The sequence below is a fragment of the Arachis hypogaea genome, chromosome 11 (assembly GCF_003086295.3).
Source record: "Arachis hypogaea cultivar Tifrunner chromosome 11, arahy.Tifrunner.gnm2.J5K5, whole genome shotgun sequence".
Lineage (NCBI taxonomy): Eukaryota > Viridiplantae > Streptophyta > Magnoliopsida > Fabales > Fabaceae > Arachis > Arachis hypogaea.
The window spans coordinates 73,119,654-73,130,044 of NC_092046.1; the positions used below are offsets into that span (position 1 = coordinate 73,119,654).

General features: G+C 36.9%; 1 non-coding gene across 1 annotated transcript; it reads right to left on the reverse strand.

Annotated features, from left to right (window-relative positions):
* Positions 1-3,132: 3,132 nt before the first annotated feature.
* LOC112724603 (small nucleolar RNA R71) lies at positions 3,133-3,240 on the reverse strand. The gene has a single exon (XR_003163758.1). It is a non-coding gene; the product is annotated as a small nucleolar RNA R71 (small nucleolar RNA).
* Positions 3,241-10,391: the final 7,151 nt, after the last annotated feature.

Below are 10,391 nucleotides of genomic sequence, written 5' to 3' on the forward strand. Positions count from 1 at the left end.
CCGAACTCGCGATTGCAGGGCGTTAGTGACAGACGCAAAAGGATAGTAAATCCTATTCCAGCATGATCGAGAACCGACAGATGAATAGCCGTGCCGTGACAGGGTGCGTGAGCATATTATTCACTGAGAGGATAAGATGAAGCCATTGGCAAGGGTGATGCCTCCAGACGATTAGCCGTGCCGTGACAGGGCATTGGATCATTTTCCCGAGAGATGACCGAAAGTAGCCATTGACAGTGGTGATGTATCACATAAAGCCAGCCATGGAAAGGAGTAAGACTGATTGGATGAAGATAGCAGGAAAGCAGAGGTTCAGAGGAACGAAAAGCATCTCCATTCGCTTATCTGAAATCCCTGCCAATGAATCTACATAAGTATCTCTATCCCTTTTATTGTTTATTTTAATCTAATAAAGTATCATGTTTAAATCCGCCTGACTGAGATTTGCAAGGTGACCATAGCTTGCTTCATACCAACAATCTCCGTGGGATTCGACCCTTACTCACGTAAGGTATTACTTGGACGACCCAGTGCACTTGCTGGTTAGTTGTATCGAAGTTGTGTCCACACATAGAGCCACAATGAGGATTCAATACAATTATATATTGTTACTCTCACACAAGTACAAAGAACATGGACATCACAATTTCGTGCACCAAGTTTTTGGCGCCGTTGCCGGGGATTGTTCGTGTTTGGACAACTGACGGTTCATCTTGTTGCTCAGATTAGGTAATTTTCTTTTCGTTTTGTTTTCAAAAATTTTTCAAAAATATTTTCAAAAATCTCTCATCTGTTTTCGAAAAAAAAATGTTTTCAAAAATATATTTTTCTTCAGAATTTTTAAGAATGAATTCTAGTGTTTCATGATGATTTGTTGAATCCTGGCTGGCTGTAAGCCATGTCTAATTTTTGGACTGGGGTTTCAACTTACCATCACAAATGAAGAGATTCTCACACACTTAGTTGTTCTATACATGAAACGTATCCATATCTGCTGAAGCTTGGCTGGCCATTGGCCATGTCTAGTGTTTAGGACTGGAGCTTTCTTTGAAAGCTTGGCTGGCTAGTGAGCCATGTCTAATTCCTGGACTGAAGCTTTAGACTAACTTGGCAAGATTCCTGGAATTCATATTAAAAATTTTGGAATCCTTATTTTTCTTTTTCATATAATTTTCGAAAAATATAAAATAAAAATCCAAAAAAATTAGAAAATCATAAAAATAAAAAATATTTTCTGTTTCTTGTTTGAGTCTTGAGTCACATTATAAGTTTGGTGTCACTTGCATATGCATCTTGCATTTTTCGAAAATTTCATGCATTCATAGTGTTCTTCATGATCTTCAAGTTGTTCTTGGTAAGTCTTCTTGTTTGATCTTGATGATTTTTTGTTTTGTGTCTTTTCATGTTTATCATATGCATTCTTGAATTCTTAGTGTCTAAGCATTAAAGAATTCTAAGTTTGGTGTCTTGCATGTTTTCTTTGCATTAAAAACTTTTCAAAATTATGTTCTTGATGTTCATCAAGTTCTTCATAGTGTTCTTGGTGTTCATCTTGACATTCATAGCATTCATGCATGCATTCATTGTTTTGATCTAAAAATTTCATGCATTGCATCCTTTTAGTGTTTTTCTCTTGCATCATAAAAATTCAAAAATAAAAAAAAATATCTTTCCCTTTTTCTCTCATCAAATTCGAAAATTGAGTTGACTTTTTCAAAAATTTTTAAAAATCAAATTGTTTCTCATGAGTCAAATCAAATTTTCAATTTGAAAATCTTATCTTTTTCAAAATCTTTTTCAAAAATCAAATCTTTTTCAAAATTCTTAGTTATTTTCGAAAATTCCAAAAATATTTTTCAAAAATCTTTTTCTTATTTTTATAAGCAAATTTTCGAAAATAACTAATCAATTAATGTTTTGATTCAAAAATTTGAAGTTTGTTACTTGCTTGTTGAGAAAGATTCAAACTTTAAGTTCTAGAATCATATCTTGTGATTTCTTATGAATCAAGTCATTAATTGTGATTTTAAAAATCAAATCTTTTTCAAAAACTAACTTCAATCATATCTTTTCAAAAATATCTTCTTATCTTATCTTTTTCAAAAATATCTTTTCAAAATATCTTTCCTAACTTCCTAACCTCTTATCTTTTCAAAAATTTGTTTCAACTAACTAACTAACTTTTTGTTTGTTTCTTAACTTTTTCAAAACCACCTAACTAACTCTCTCTCTCATTTTTCGAAAATATCTCCCCCTTTTTCAAAAATTTCTTTTTAATTAACTAATTATTTTATTTTTATTTTTATTTCAAAAAATTTTCGAAAAAATACTAACAATTTTCAAAAACTATTTTCAAAAATCACTAACTCCTTTTCAAAAATAATTTTCGAAAATTATACCTCCCCCATCTTATTCTATTTATTCATTCATATCCTGACATCTCATCTCACATCTCTTCCATTCGTACAGTTGTGCTTCTTCCTTTACATTACATTCTTTGTCTCCCCCTCTTCTTCCACTTACATAAGGGAACTCTATACTGTGGTAAAGAGAATCTCTATTATTATTATCATTTTTCTGGCCATTCTTCCTTGTCATATGAGCAGGAGCAAGGATAAGAACATTCTTGTGGAAGCAGATCCAGAACCTGAAAGGACTCTGAAGAGAAAATTAAGAGAAGCTAAAATACAACAATCCAGAGATAACCTTTCAGAAATTTTCGAACAGGCAGAGGAGATGGCAGCCGAAAATAATAATAATGCAAGGAGGATGCTTGGTGACTTTACTGCACCTAATTCCAATTTACATGGAAGAAGCATCTCCATTCCTGCCATTGGAGCAAACAACTTTGAGCTTAAACCTCAATTAGTTTCTCTAATGCAGCAGAACTGCAAGTTTCATGGACTTCCATCTGAAGATCCTTTTCAGTTCTTAACTGAATTCTTGCAGATATGTGATACTGTTAAGACTAATGGAGTAGATCCTGAAGTCTACAGGCTCATGCTTTTCCCTTTTGCTGTAAGAGACAGAGCTAGATTATGGTTGGATTCTCAACCTAAAGACAGCCTGAACTCTTGGGATAAGCTGGTCACGGCTTTCTTAGCCAAGTACTTTCCTCCTCAAAAGCTGAGCAAGCTTAGAGCTGATGTTCAAACCTTCAGACAGAAAGAAGGTGAATCCCTCTATGAAGCTTGGGAAAGATACAAACAGTTGACCAAAAAGTGTCCTTCTGACATGCTTTCAGAATGGACCATCCTGGATATATTCTATGATGGTTTATCTGAGTTATCAAAGATGTCATTAGACACTTCTGCAGGTGGATCCATTCACCTGAAGAAAACGCCTGTAGAAGCTCAAGAACTCATTGACATGGTTGCTAATAACCAGTTCATGTACACTTCTGAAAGGAATCCTGTGAATAATGGGACGCCTATGAAGAAGGGAGTTCTTGAAGTTGATACTCTGAATGCCATATTGGCTCAGAATAAAATATTGACTCAACAAGTCAATATGATCTCTCAGAGTCTGCATGGAATGCAAGCTGCATCCAACAGTACTCAAGAGGCATCTTCTGAAGAAGAAGCCTATGATCCTGAGAACCCTGCAATAGCAGAGGTAAATTACTTAGGTGAACCTTATGGAAACACCTATAACTCAACATGGAGAAATCATCCAAATTTCTCATGGAAGGATCAGAAGCCTCAACAAGGCTTTAATAATGGTGGAAGAAACAGGTTTAACAATAATAAACCTTTTCCATCATCAACTCAGCAACAGACAGAGAACTCTGAACAAAATGCTTCTAATTTAGCAAATCTAGTCTCTGATCTATCTAAAGCCACTGTAAATTTCATGAATGAAACAAGGTCTTCCATTAGAAATCTGGAAGCACAAGTGGGCCAGCTGAGTAAAAGGATCACTGAAATCCCTCCTAGTACTCTCCCAAGCAATACAGAAGAGAATCCAAAAGGAGAGTGCAAGGCCATTGACATAAGCGCCATGGCCGAACCTGTGGGGAGAGGAGAGGACGTGAATCCCAAGGAGGAAGACCTCCTGGGACGTCCAGTGGTCAATAAGGAGCTTCCCTCTGAGGAACCAAAGGACTCTGGGGCCCATCTAGAGACCATAGAGATCCCATTGAACCTTCTTATGCCTTTCATGAGCTCTGATGAGTACTCCTCTTCTGAAGAGAATGAGGATGTTACTGAAGAGCAAACTGCCAAGTTTCTTGGTGCAATCATGAAGTTAAATGCCAAATTATTTGGCATTGATACTTGGGAAGTTGAACCTCCCTTGTTCATCAATGAACTAAGTGATCTGGATCAACTGACATTGCCTCAGAAGAGACAGGATCCTGGAAAGTTCATAATACCCTGTACCATAGGCACCATGATCTTTAAGGCTCTGTGTGACCTTGGTTCAGGAATAAACCTCATGCCCCTCTCTGTAATAGAGAAACTGGGAATCTATGGGGTGCAAGCTGCTAAAATCTCATTAGAGATGGCAGACAGCTCAAGAAAACAGGCCTATGGACAAGTAGAGGACGTGTTAGTAAAGGTTGAAGGCCTTTACATCCCTGCTGATTTCATAGTCCTGGATACTGGAAAGGAAGAGGATGAATCCATCATCCTAGGAAGACCTTTCCTGGCCACAGCAAGAGCTGTGATTGATGCTGACAGAGGTGAAATATTCCTTCAATGGAATGAGAACTCCCTTGTGTTTAAAACTCAAGGATCTCCCTTTGCAACCATGGAGAGGAAGCAGAAAAAGCTTCTCTCCAAGCAGAGTCAACTAGAGCCCCCCACAGTCAAACTCTAAGTTTGGTGTTGGGAGGCCACAACCAAACTCTAAGTTTAGTGTTGAACTCCCATATCCAAACTCTAAGTTTGGTGTTGGAGAGTCTCAACAAAGCTCTGCACATCTGTGAGGCTCCATGAGAGCCCACTGTCAAGCCATTGACATTAAAGAAGCGCTTATTGGGAGGCAACCCAATGTTTATTTATCTAACTATATTTTTCTTAGTTATGTGTCTTTATAGGTTCATGATCATGAGGAGTCACAAAATAAATATAAAAATTGAAAACGGAATAAAAAACAGCAGAAGAAAAATCACACCCTGGAGGAGCATCTGTCTGGCGTTCAAACGCCAGAACAGAGCATAGTTCTGGCGCTGAACGCCCAGAATGGGAGCATCCTGGCGCTGAACGCCCAGAACAAGCATGGTTCTGGCGTTCAACGCCAGAAATGGCAGCAAAGGGGCGTTGAACGCCCAAAATGGGCACCAACCTGGCGCTGAACGCCCAGAGTTGTGTGCAAGGGCATTTTACATGCCTAAATTGGTGCAGGGATGTAAATGCCTTGACACCTCAGGATCTGTGGACCCCACAGGATCATCTCAATATCTGTGGACCCCACAGGATCCCACCTACCTCATCATCTCTCTTTCCATTCATGATCATCCCTTTTCTTTTTTTTCCATTTACCACTCACATCCATACACCCACTACCTTCAAAAATTCAACATCTCTCTCCCACCCAATCCCACCCATATGGCCGAATACCACTCCCACCCATCTCCTCCATATCTTCTTCTTATTCTTCTATTCTTTCTTCTTTTGCTCGAGGGCGAGCAACATTCTAAGTTTGGTGTGGTAAAAGCATAGCTTTTTTGTTTTTTCCATACCCATTGATGGCACCTAAGGCCAGAGAAACCTCTAGAAAGAGGAAAGGGAAGACAAAAGCTTCCATCAAGGGTCTATAGCTCAGTGGTAGAACATTTGACTGCAAATCAAGAGATCCCTGAGATACCTCAGGGGATACATTTTCTTCCACACAATTATTGGAAGCAACTAAGGGTGGAACATCAAGAGCACTCCATCATCCTTCATGAAATCAGAGAAGATCTAAAAGCAATGAAGGAGGAGCAACAAAGACAAGGAAGAGACATAGAAGAGCTCAAGGACATCATTGGTTCCTCAAGAAGGAAACGCCACCATCACTAAGGTGGATTCATTCCTTGTTCTTATTTCTTCTGTTTTTCGTTTTCTATGTTATGTGCTTATCTATGTTTGTGTCTTCATCACATGATCATTAGTAGTTAGTAACTTTATCTTAAAGATATGAATGTCCTATGAATCCATCACCTCTCTTAAATGAAAAATGTTTTAATTCAAAAGAACAGGAAGTACATGAGTTTCGAATTTATCTTTGAACTTAGTTTAATTATATTGATGTGGTGACAATGCTTCTTGTTTTCTGAATGTATGCTTGAACAGTGCATATGTCTTTTGAAGTTGTTGTTTAAGAATGTTAAATATGTTGGCTCTTGAAAGAATGATGACTAGGAGACATGTTATTCGATAATCTGAAAAATCATAAAAATGATTCTTGAAGCAAGAAAAAGCAGCAAAGAACAAAGCTTGCAGAAAAAAAAAAAAAGAAAAAAAAGGGGCGAAAAGAAAAAAGAATAGAAAAAAAATAGAAAGAAAAAGAAAAAGCAAGCAGAAAAAGCCAATAACCCTTAAAACCAAAAGGCAAGGGCAAATAAAAAGGATCCCAAGGCTTTGAGCATCAGTGGATAGGAGGGCCTAAAGGAATAAAATCATGGTCTAAGTGGCTAAACCAAGCTGTCCCTAACCATGTGCTTGTGGCGTGTAGGTGTCAAGTGAAAACTTGAGACTGAGCGGTTAAAGTCAAGGTCCAAAGCAAAAAAGGAGTGTGCTTAAGAACCCTGGACACCTCTAATTGGGGACTTTAGCAAAGCTGAGTCACAATCTGAAAAGGTTTACCCAATTATGTGTCTGTGGCATTTATGTATCCGGTGGTAATACTGGAAAACAAAGTGCTTAGGGCCACGGCCAAGACTCATAAAGAAGCTGTGTTCAAGAATCATCATACTGAACTAGGAGAGTCAATAACACTATTCGAAATCTGAAGTTCCTATAGATGCCAATCATTCTAAACTTCAATGGATAGAGTGAGATGCCAAAACTATTCAAGAGGCAAAAAGCTATAAGTCCCGCTCATATGATTGAAGCTATGTTTCATTGATAGTTTGGAATTTATAGTATATTCTCTTCTTTTTATCCTATTTGATTTTCAGTTGCTTGGGGACAAGCAACAATTTAAGTTTGGTGTTGTGATGAGCGGATAATTTATACGCTTTTTGGCATTGTTTTCAGTATGTTTTTAGTAGGATCTAGTTACTTTTAGGGATGTTTTCCTTAGTTTTTATGTTAAATTCACATTTCTGGACTTTACTATGAGTTTGTGTGTTTTTCTGTGATTTCAGGTATTTTCTGGCTGAAATTGAGGGACTTGAGCAGAAATCAGATTCAGAGGTTGAAAAAGGACTGCTGATGCTGTTGGATTTTGACCTCCCTGCACTCAAAGTGGATTTTCTGGAGCTACAGAACTCGAAATGGCGCGCTTCCAATTGCGTTGGAAAGTAGACATCCAGGGCTTTCCAGAAATATATAATAGTCCATACTTTGGCCAAGAATAGACGACATAAACTGGCGTTCAACGCCAGCTTTCTACCCAAATCTGGCGTCCAGCGCCAGAAAAGGATCCAAAACCAGAGTTGAACGCCCAAACTGGCACAGAAACTGGCGTTCAACTCCACAAATGGCCTCTGCACGTGCTACACTTAAGCTCAGCCCAAACACACACCAAGTGGGCCCCGGAAGTGGATTTATGCATCAATTACTTACTCATGTAAACCCTAGTGACTAGTTTATTATAAATAGGACCTCTTACTATTGTATTAGACATCTTTGGACGCCTGGTTCTTAGATCAGAGGGGCTGGCCTCTCGGCCATGCCTGGACCTTTCACTTATGTATTTTTAACGGTAGAGTTTCTACACTCCATAGATTAAGGTGTGGAGCTCTGCTGTTCCTCAAAGATTAATGCAAAGTACTACTGTTTTCTATTCAATTCTTCTTATTTCACTTCTAAGATATCCATTCGCACCCAAGAACGTGATGAAGGTGATGATTATGTGTGACGCTCATCATCCTTCTCCCCTATGAACGCGTGCCTGACAAACACTTCCGTTCTACATGAATTAAGCTAGAATGAGTATCTCTTAGATCTCCTAACCAGAATCTTCGTGGCGTAAGCTAGAATGATGGCGGCATTCAAGAGAATCCGGAAGGTCTAAACCTTGTCTGTGGTATTCCGAGTAGGATTCAATGATTGAATGACTGTGACGAGCTCCGAACTCGCGATTGCAGGGCGTTAGTGACAGACGCAAAAGGATAGTAAATCCTATTCCAGCATGATCGAGAACCGACAGATGAATAGCCGTGCCGTGACAGGGTGCGTGAGCATATTATTCACTGAGAGGATAAGATGAAGCCATTGGCAAGGGTGATGCCTCCAGACGATTAGCCGTGCCGTGACAGGGCATTGGATCATTTTCCCGAGAGATGACCGAAAGTAGCCATTGACAGTGGTGATGTATCACATAAAGCCAGCCATGGAAAGGAGTAAGACTGATTGGATGAAGATAGCAGGAAAGCAGAGGTTCAGAGGAACGAAAAGCATCTCCATTCGCTTATCTGAAATCCCTGCCAATGAATCTACATAAGTATCTCTATCCCTTTTATTGTTTATTTTAATCTAATAAAGTATCATGTTTAAATCCGCCTGACTGAGATTTGCAAGGTGACCATAGCTTGCTTCATACCAACAATCTCCGTGGGATTCGACCCTTACTCACGTAAGGTATTACTTGGACGACCCAGTGCACTTGCTGGTTAGTTGTATCGAAGTTGTGTCCACACATAGAGCCACAATGAGGATTCAATACAATTATATATTGTTACTCTCACACAAGTACAAAGAACATGGACATCACAATTTCGTGTACCAGTATGTCAGGCATGTCATGTCTGAATTACATGCTGAAGCTTGGCTGGCCATTGGCCATGTCTAGTGTTTTGGACCGGAGCTTTCATTGAAAGCTTGGCTGGCTAGTGAGCCATGTCTAATTCCTGGACTAAAGCTTTAGACTAACATGGCAAGATTCCTGGAATTCATGTTAAAAATTTTGGAATCCTTATTTTTTTTTTCATATAATTTTCGAAATAAAAATCCAAAAAAAATTAGAAAATCATAAAAATCAAAAAAAATATTTTGTGTTTCTTGTTTGAGTCTTGAGTCATATCATAAGTTTGGTGTCACTTGCATATGCATCTTGCATTTTTCGAAAATATCATGCATTCATAGTGTTCTTCATGATCTTCAAGTTGTTCTTGGTAAGTCTTCTTGTTTGATCTTGATGTTTTCATGTTTTGTGTCTTTTCTTGTTTTACATGTGCATTTTTCGTTTTTTAGAGTCTAAACATGAAAGATTTCTAAGTTTAGTGTCTTACATGTTTTCTTTGCATAAAAAATTTTTCAAAAATATGTTCTTGATGTTCATCTTGACATTCAAAGTGTTCTTGGTGTTCATCTTGACATTCATATCATTCTTGCATGCATTCATTGTTTTGATCTAAAAATTTCATGCATTGCATAATTTTCATGTTTTTCATAAAAATTTCAAAAATCAAAAAAATATCTTTCCCTTTTTCTCTCATGAAATTCGAAAAATTGAGTTGACTTTTTCAAAAATTTTTAAAATCAAGTTGTTTCTTATGAGTCAAATCAAATTTTCAATTTGAAAATCTTATCTTTTTCAAAATCTTTTTCAAAAATCAAATCTTTTTCAAAATTCTTAGTTATTTTCGAAAATTCCAAAAATATTTTTCAAAAATCTTTTCCTTATCTTTATATCAAATTTTCAAAAATAACATAATCAATTAATGTTTTGATTCAAAAATTTGAAGTTTGTTACTTGCTTGTTAAGAAAGATTCAAACTTTAAGTTCTAGAATTATATCTTGTGATTTCTTATGAATCAAGTCATTAATTGTGATTTTAAAAATCAAATCTTTTTCAAAAACTAATTTCTATCATATCTTTTCAAAAATATCTTCTCATCCTATCTTTTTCAAAAATTTGATTTTCAAAATATCTTTTCTAACTTCCTAACTTCTTATCTTTTCAAAATTGATTTTCAAAATTTGTTTCAACTAACTAACTAACTCTTTGTTTGTTTCTTAACTTTTTCAAAACTACCTAACTAACTCTCTCTCTCTCATTTTCGAAAATATCTTCCCCCTTTTTCAAAAATTTCTTTTTAATTTATTAATTATTTTAATTTTTAAATCTTAATTTTCGAAAATTACTAACATTTTTCAAAAACTATTTTCAAAAATCACTAACTCTTTTTCAAAAATTATTTTCGAAAATTCTCCATCTCCCATCCTAATTCTATTTATTTATTCATCTACTAACATCTCATCTCACATCTTTAGCCTCCTCACAGTTGTGTTTCTTCCAT